This window comes from Mus pahari, chromosome 10 (genome assembly GCF_900095145.1).
Source record: "Mus pahari chromosome 10, PAHARI_EIJ_v1.1, whole genome shotgun sequence".
Lineage (NCBI taxonomy): Eukaryota > Metazoa > Chordata > Mammalia > Rodentia > Muridae > Mus > Mus pahari.
Window position 1 is genome coordinate 97,785,555 of NC_034599.1, and position 8,200 is coordinate 97,793,754.

General features: G+C 45.1%; 1 protein-coding gene across 1 annotated transcript in view; it reads left to right on the plus strand.

The window, feature by feature from the left end:
- The first annotated feature begins 5,157 nt into the window (after nt 1-5,157).
- The window catches only part of Cpne4 (copine 4), a 458,320-nt gene continuing 455,277 nt past the window's right edge, over nt 5,158-8,200 (plus strand). Inside the window, exon 1 of the mRNA XM_021206230.2 lies at nt 5,158-5,776. The gene's annotated coding sequence lies outside the window, so the exon portion shown is untranslated. The remainder of the gene's footprint in view (nt 5,777-8,200) is intronic.

The window sequence follows — 8,200 nt, forward strand, 5'->3', positions numbered from 1 at the left end:
GTGCAGACTTTGCCTGGTTCATCTCCCTGAGCCTACGTTTCTAGTCAGGAACGATGATCTGAGTATCTACCATGTTGGGTTGTCACAAGATGTCACCATGATAATGTTGTCAAGACACTTCACCCCCTGGTATTAATGCTATTTCATTTTTCATCAACCTCTTTTCCAGGAAAATTCATAGCTGCTTTTCAGCCAAGCGATAAACTAGAAGACATTCATTCTCCCTGTTGCTAAAGCCCATCTGTACCCCTTTTGTCTCTTTTGACATTTTGAAAGGAGTGCTCCGTAATGCTCTCTCATGGTGTGCACGTTACTTCATCTCCTTTAGCCCGAATCTTTCCTTCAACTCCGACCAAATAAATAAAGGAAACCAGGACAAATAGCCTTGTTTGTCTAAAACCATTAATAGAAAGTTGTCTGTGTAATGTTCCGGAGGATACATCAATTAGAAATAATATTTGGTTCTAAGGAATAAAGAGCTGAAAATAATGGATTGAATCAATGGAGGGCTTTCTTTCTTCATAACAAAGAAACCAACCTGGACTTAATGGTCGTCTTCCTGGTATTGAAAGCTCAGCTTCCTTTTATCATTTTGCTCAGACTGCCTTAGCAAATGCTACTCTGACCCCCTGCGCTCTGGGTAGAAACTAGGGAAGGGCCAAAGTAGCAAGTGCATGCCCAGGTGGAGTCAGCTCCCCTCCTCCGTTCTGCACCGCTCCCGGGCAGCGCCCCGCACCAGCCCTCGGCAACAGAACCTCGGGAAGGGCCAAAGTAGCAAGTGCATGCCCAGGTGGAGTCAGCTCCCTTCCTCCATTCTGCACCGCTCCCGGGCAGCGCCCCACACCAGCCCTCGGCAACAGAACCTCCCACAGTGGTGGCAATGCTCTATGTGGACTCCTCAAGATGTTAGCTACTAGCCACTTAGGACTTCCTGGCACTCAGTATAGGCTAGGGAAAGTGAAGAAGTACAATTTTAATTCTACTTAACAAATGCAAATGGGTATGTGTGCTGCCACACTGAAGAATGCAGGGTTAGAACTGACTCATATAACTAAACCATCCAAAAGTAAGGTTGGAAAATGTAGACTTGGGCGGCTGGGAACATTACCCCCTCTCAAAGAATTATACTTTTCTTCATAAGGAAAAATAAAACAGATATGAATAGGGGGGGGCAAACAGTAGAGTCTACAACAGGGTGCTAGCTGCATGCCAGTGTTCCTTCAGCCCAAAAGGAATAGGGTCTGGAGGGCTTATGGCAGGCGGGTGATGCATTGTGTCAGGGGGGACCTCTGCCTGAGTTTCAGGGTCCTAAGTCTTGGGGTTCACTCAAGAACCTTCTGCCTACGATGTAGAATCTGGGCTTTAGAGAGTGACTGAGAATCTCTCTTCAAAGATAATAGGGTGACCCGCTATGAAATAACAGAGTCAATTAGTGGCCTTTCAAACGCCACCCACAGTGAACGGTAAAGTTGCAGGAAGAAAAAATGCTCATGGCTTTTAAAATTTAGGGAGGGAAAGCTAGAGAGATTTTGATGCCACCTATTGGCAGAAACAAGTATCAGGTGGCCCTCCCTAGCATAGCTTGTTCCTGGGTATTAGAGGAATTCACAGGTCATGCAGGGTCCTTGTAATCCCCACCTCAGCTTGGAACAAGAGTTATGCGTTCTCCCTTGACTCTTCACATCTTAGAAAGGCTTCTTTGGAAAAGTCCTTTCTGCTTTCTAGTAACACAACTCACCTCAGGAGTACATGGAACTATGAAAGGAGAGCATATCCTCCAATTCCCAAAATTACATGAAGTAGGGGGGGGGGGAAATCAACAACCCACATCTCATACCTTTGAGCTATAAATAACCCTGAAGTGAAATTCAAGGCTTTTCTTTGATCCAAGGTCTCAGAAATAAATCCTGTTATTTACAGCCATCGCTTGACTGGTTGTATGTGTAACCATCCTACAGCTTGAAAGGAAGAAAAAAAAGAAAAGAAAAGAAAAGAAAACAGAAATTTCATTTCAAAACAAAATGCTCATCCTGACTCACTCAGGGAAGGAGCCAAGGTTTCTGATGTAGGGCACTGACTCTCCGCCTGCTTTTCGCCTTCATCATCTGCTACCCTTAAAAAATGCTAGCAAGCACACGGGGAAGAGTTCACATCCCTTCTCTCTTGTTCCCTGGCTCCCTTCCAGCCTTTGACTTGTCATATTGATGGGTGAGATGCCTTTCATACTGGCATAGGACACAGAGCGGATGCCTCCCCTTATGTTATCCAGCAGACCCAGCGAGTGGAGCCACTCAGTACTGGAGCCTCCTTTCAGCTTGGGAACATTGGTGCCACCGAGTTCAGCGGCCTGGCTTTTAGATAACCTTAACCATGGCTGTAGAACCCAGCAACCCAGAGTCCATGAAAAGGAGAGTTGGGAGGAGGTGAGTGGAATGGGGAAAAGGAAGGTTTTGATTTCACAGTCGTGGAGGGGACTCCGGCTGGTGGGCAAACTGCTGTGGGGGCAGTGATGAAGAACAGAGTTTATTAGCTGGTTATAAATCATCATTTGTACAGTCGAGCTGTTGATAGAGCCTCTTTGAATTTACCTTCAGTGTCACGAGAGAGAGAGAGAGAGAGAGAGAGAGAGAGAGAGAGAGAGAGACAGAGACAGAGACAGAGACAGAGACAGAGACAGAGACAGAGACAGAGAGACAGAGAGAGACAGAGATTGAGAGAGAGAAATATCCTGGCATAAAGCTGCACATGTGTTCTGCGTACTGGCTTGCAGGCAAACTGTTTGTTTCTAATTAGGGAGCCGAAGCCTGCTGGCAGTCACAAGTTTTGGTGTTGTGTTTAGTTTGCATGCCTGTGCTTTTGGCATGGGGGAGGGGGTAACTGCATTAGGGTTTTCTCGATTGGTTTTGACTGTAACTTCTCTATGGTCCACTTTTAGTTGCTAGGTGCCTTTAGAGCCAGCTTCAAGCAATACTCAGCAAGAACTGAGCTGTGGTCTAGTTATCTCAACCACCTAAACCTGGTTTGAGGTAGAAATAATAAAACTACTTCAAAAGGCTGTTATACATTTTTCATCTTCCCTTTTATGATTTTCTGTAACCAGCCATTGGTCATTCCTGCTACAAATAACATTGAATATATTTAATTTGATCTGTGATTCAGAATATTTATTGGACTTTCTCATTATTTATAACAGTATATGTGGATCCTCCCCCCTTTTCCCATTAAAGCTCCTCTTGCCTTTAAAAAAAAAAAGGCTGTTATACGAATTAAATGGGCTGATAAGTAGAATTGACTAAGAGATTATGAAAATAGTATATGTTCAGCAGTTCATAACTGCCTTCCTCTTGCCTATAAAAGAAGTTTGCTTTAAACATTATAGAAAATATTAAAAACATTTTTTAATTTAATAAGTGTGTATTTGCTGTCTACTAAGTGGAGACACTCTCCTAGGTTTTGTGGCTCCAATCATGAACAAGTTTAAACATAAACAAAAAAACAAAAAAACCCAAAAACCAGAGATATCACCTCCATGGAATATAAATGTTAGAGTTCACAATCAACATGCAAGAAAAATAAATAAGGCATTCATTTTCTTTATTTCATCTTTGCAAATTCAGTCCAACACAAACTTCATCTCTAGGGTTAGATGCTACTGAATAAAATCTAGGAGGAATTGACAAACATATTGTTGATTTTACTTTCCCAGAATGCATCCTTCTTTCCCTAGGAGGAAACCCTGAGTGTTCCTGGGAGGTCAGTCCTTCCAGCTGTAGTCTGTGTGACTCAGATGAAGCTCCAGTCTGTTCCCAGGAGTACTGTGAACATATTTCCTGCTCCAAACACCAGGACCTGTCCTTTATTGTAACCTCACCAGCCAAAGCCTCAGTGATTAGCTTGCGCATAATCACATGACCTAAATGGTCTCAGTCAAAGCAGACCATGGATTCCTGTGTAAGCTCCATGGTACAGCTAGATTCTCCCAGGGTTATCTTTCTAGCCTTGTAGCTAATATGGCATCTCAGAATAGCGTGCGAGGCAATTGAAATAAGAAAAATGTTGATTTTTCTGGAAACTGTTTCTTCTCAAAGATCTTCTCCTTTGATTTCTAGAATCATTTATGAGGTCCCTTTGCCCTCTCCTGTCGTTTCTTCTTCTCTGGCCTTGGGAACTGGGAACCGTGTAGTGGTGTAAAGCTTATAACCAAAGCCTTCACCTTACAAGAGAGCTTGTTGGGTAGTACTTCAGCAAGCAGAGAGGGAGACATCTTCCTCCCTTGCCCCGTGAGCTTGCCCATCATTTCTAACCTCTGCGGGACCCCCGGGTGCAGAGAGAGTCTTTTATTCATTGCCTTATGGATTATAAAGTCTAATTTGATCCTGATCATGGGGAGTCTTTGGTTGTCTAGTTTATCTACTCCTGCAGAGACAACTGGGAACCGCCTGGCGTGCCTCCTCATCACCCCTTTGCCTGAATCTGACTTTGGATAACTTTGTGACAGAAAAGTCATCATTTCCAAACTACCCCATAAGTCACTTAGTACACCGCAAAGCAAACCAGCCAACCCACTACTTCTTGTGCAAATGCTTTGTAGTGTAGTCAAAGTGTTCTATAATATGTGGCAATGGTTGCTCCCTAAATAAGACCTATGGTTTTGGTTTGGGCTTTTTGAGACAGTGTCACTAACCCAGGCTGGTTTCAAACTCCCTTTGTAGTTGAGGGTAACTTTGCCCTTCTGAGCCTTCTGCCCCCACTTCCCAAAGTCTGGGGTTTTGGGGATGCAATGCCATGCCTGGCTTTGTGCAACGTTAGGGTTTGAATGCAGAACCCTCTACATGCTAGGCCAGTGCTCTGACAACTGAGGTTCAGCCCCAGCCAAAAACTCTATTTTAAAACATACATCCCCCAAGTATGGTGAGGTGTTTGTATTCAGGAAAATACTCTGAGGTGAAGAGAAAAATAGCCTTTCACTCCATTTAATCATTTATTGACATGTAGATGTCATCCCCACTTTTAGTGAGAGTTGAGTCAAGAAGTTTTCTTGAATGTATGCAAAAAAAGCATATCTCCTATCCTCTCCCCTCAGCTCTTGTGATTTCACTGCTTTATCACAGAGTACAGAATACGGAGAAATTAATCACGTGCCTCTCAGGAGCTGGTGGGAATTGCAAAGCTGAGCGGGGAATCAGGGCTGAGGGCGCGGCAGGACCATGGAGAGCTCCAGGGCTGCGACCAGGGCGGGGCGTCGATGAGTCCCAGGAACCCCCCCAGGGGGCGCTCGAGAGGAGGCTTGAGAACTAGTATCTTGCTGGGCTGCTGGGCGCAAGGGTTTCGTCAGAAGGTGGAAATCTCAGCTAGAAGCTGCCATCTCCTGGCTCTCACCCCTCCCTCCCTCCCTTCCTCCTTTCCTTCCTTCCCTCACTCCTCTGCTCCCTCCCTCCTTCCCCAGTTCCTTCCTCTTTACTCAGCGAGTTCCCGAGCCCAGCAGCTCCTTTCACGCTGTTCACCCTCTCCCCCAGCCCCCATCCCCAAGAATGGAGTCAGGGTTTCCAGAGCGACCAAACTCTCCTCCCAGCGTCTTTATCCTCCTCGGCTGTTGCTAAACTGTCCCCAGAGGACCAAAGAGGGGGGGGGGGAGAGAAGCCCGACTCTCCTAAGACCTCTTTACAACTACATCACCCAGGACCTCCACTCCAAAGGCGGATTTTGCATCCTGGGGGCGTGACAGACCTGTCCCGGGCTGAATTCTCTTTCTAGTCTCTGAGGCTGGCACACCCAGGTGAGTAGATGCTAACTCTGAGTCCTGTGTTCTTGCAAACTCGTCAGGGCTGCTGCGTAGCCAGACCAACTTTTGAGAAGCTCTGGGTTTTCGCCCAGCCTGGCTTGTTTGTCATTGCTGTTGTTCTCAACAGCGGCAGGAGCAGCAGTCCTAAAGTTGAAAAAAAAAAAAAAAAAAAAAAAAAAAAAAAAAAAAAAAAAAAAAAAAAAAACTTTCAGCCAAAATGCCTGCTTTTTCCGAATAACTCTACTCGCCCAGGTGGAGTGGTAGGGAGGCCCCAGGCCGGAGGACAGAGGGAGGGTGAAGTTCGGCTCTGGAAGTCCTATGGGCTTGAGGCAGGATTATTATTGTTTTAGAAATGAGAAGGGGGATGGGACCAGAGTCCGGGCTGGAGTTGCTGCTTCCCATTTGACAGCAAGAAAGGTGTGGGGCATCAGTCATGTTAGCCAATGGCTTGATCCTCTGCTGTTTGAATTCGGCTTCTGCAAGAGGTTCTAATAATATTTAACTGTGTCCATGACACTCAGGCTCACAAGTAACCCATAGTCTTGCTCGTGGCTTTATTTGGCTCGGTCTCCAACAATTTTTCTTTTTTGTTAAATGAAATAGCAGGGTGGTAAGGAGGTACTGGAAGTACTGGAAGTTGCTTCTGACTAGAGAGATAAAACTCGGTATCGCATACTACCAAGGATTGCTAGAACTCAATCCAAGGGGGTCGGAAAGTGGTCCACACTGAGTTAGCTGAACAGCAATGGGGGGGAGTGGACAGAATCCGAAGACTACGCTTAGGAAGATGAACTCTGTCTTCCTCTTAGTGCAAGTGGGCTTCACGGCCCCTAACCTCATTCTGCATTCCAGATTCTATTGGGGGGGTGGGGCTCCCAGGATTTAGGGAAGATTTCCTGTGGAGAGTCAATGAGGTGGAAGCAGGACTTGAGAGCAAGGTAGAACTAGGGTGGAGACAGGGATAGTCCTGGGGAAGTTGGTCGGAGGTATCTGTCTCCTTCATGCTGTGGACCCACCAGCTCCTAGAAGGTCCATGCCTCTGGAACTGCAAAGCTTCAGCACTTTCCCACTTTGTCTTTGAAACTCTGCAGACCAGACCAAGTGCTTCATCTTACTGCTGTTTTGCAGGGTTTTGCCAAGCTCAGCTCTGGTTTCTCTTGGCTCACTCCTTTTTTCTGTTTCCTGAACAGCCTTTTGAGCTGATACAGAGCACTTAAGTGTTCTTGACTGGTGAGCCATCTCTCCAGCTCCGACTTAAGTGACTTAAGTGTTCTTAACTGAGACTAAACTCTGTCTTTGTTTAAACAAAACTCCAAAACTATCCTTGCTTCAGAGTCCTCCCCAATCCTAACCCCTGCTTGCTCCTTCATAGTCTCTATTTTTTGAAGGCATTTGTGGGTTTTGCCACAATGCAAGGTAAGCCCCACCCCTTCAAACTTTCTTTACAATGTAGGTCGGTGATTTTGTATCCCTGGCCTGTTTTGTAGTTCACAGTAACAGGTTAAACTTCTTAGTCACAGTTGCTGAAAGCCAGAGGCAAAGAGACCACTTTATTTGATGTCTTTCCAGTTTAGTAAGGCCACATTTTTTAGCAGAAGATAAGATAGGACCCAAGAGTAGCTTCTCTGTAATTAGATAAGTTCTGATGTTTCCATTTCTCTACCTGAACTGCCCCTGGGTCAAATTCATTTGATTTGCCTGCCAGGTGTGACAGAGGGACTGACAAAATCCATCTAGCAGATCAGGGCTGTGAGCCGAGTTGGTCAAAGCTCCTTACACACAGTGAGATAGATAAAAATAGAGAGAAGGTTGAGAAATACAGTTAGGACACCCATGTGTGTTAGGCCAAAATTTTCACATTTTCTTTTGATGGAAAGATTCTGACAGTTTCATGGGTTCAAATTCAAACCACATCAGAAGTAGGTGATTCCCCCTGAGCATTATATAAAACCATCACAGTGGTCCACAGTGGGAATGGATGCGGAAGCCTGGGCGGTTGTTAAGGGCCATAAGAACAAAGCTGCTTGTGATGAAACCAACCCTTCACTCACATGGCCCCTGTAAGAACTCCCATTGCCATAAAATCCTGACTGTATTTTACTTTTCTAATACTCTTACATTCTTGGGCTCCTGAGATAGCAACTTTACCAGAACTTCTAGATTTTTACTCTAGAATAACTGGTTTGGGATGTGTGAGTTGCTTCTTAATTGCAAAAAAGTAAAAGGAAACAACTTCCTGTTTCTCTCCATGTGGGGCTATGCGACAGTTTGCATTTTGTTTAAATTATCAGCTTTATCTTAAGGGGACCCTGCCTCTCTAGATTCTGGGTGAAAAGTTCCTTATTGTAAAGGATTTTTTTTCATGTGCACGTGAAAGTACTGTTGTAGTTAATGGAAACAAAGCTGGTATCTGTTTTG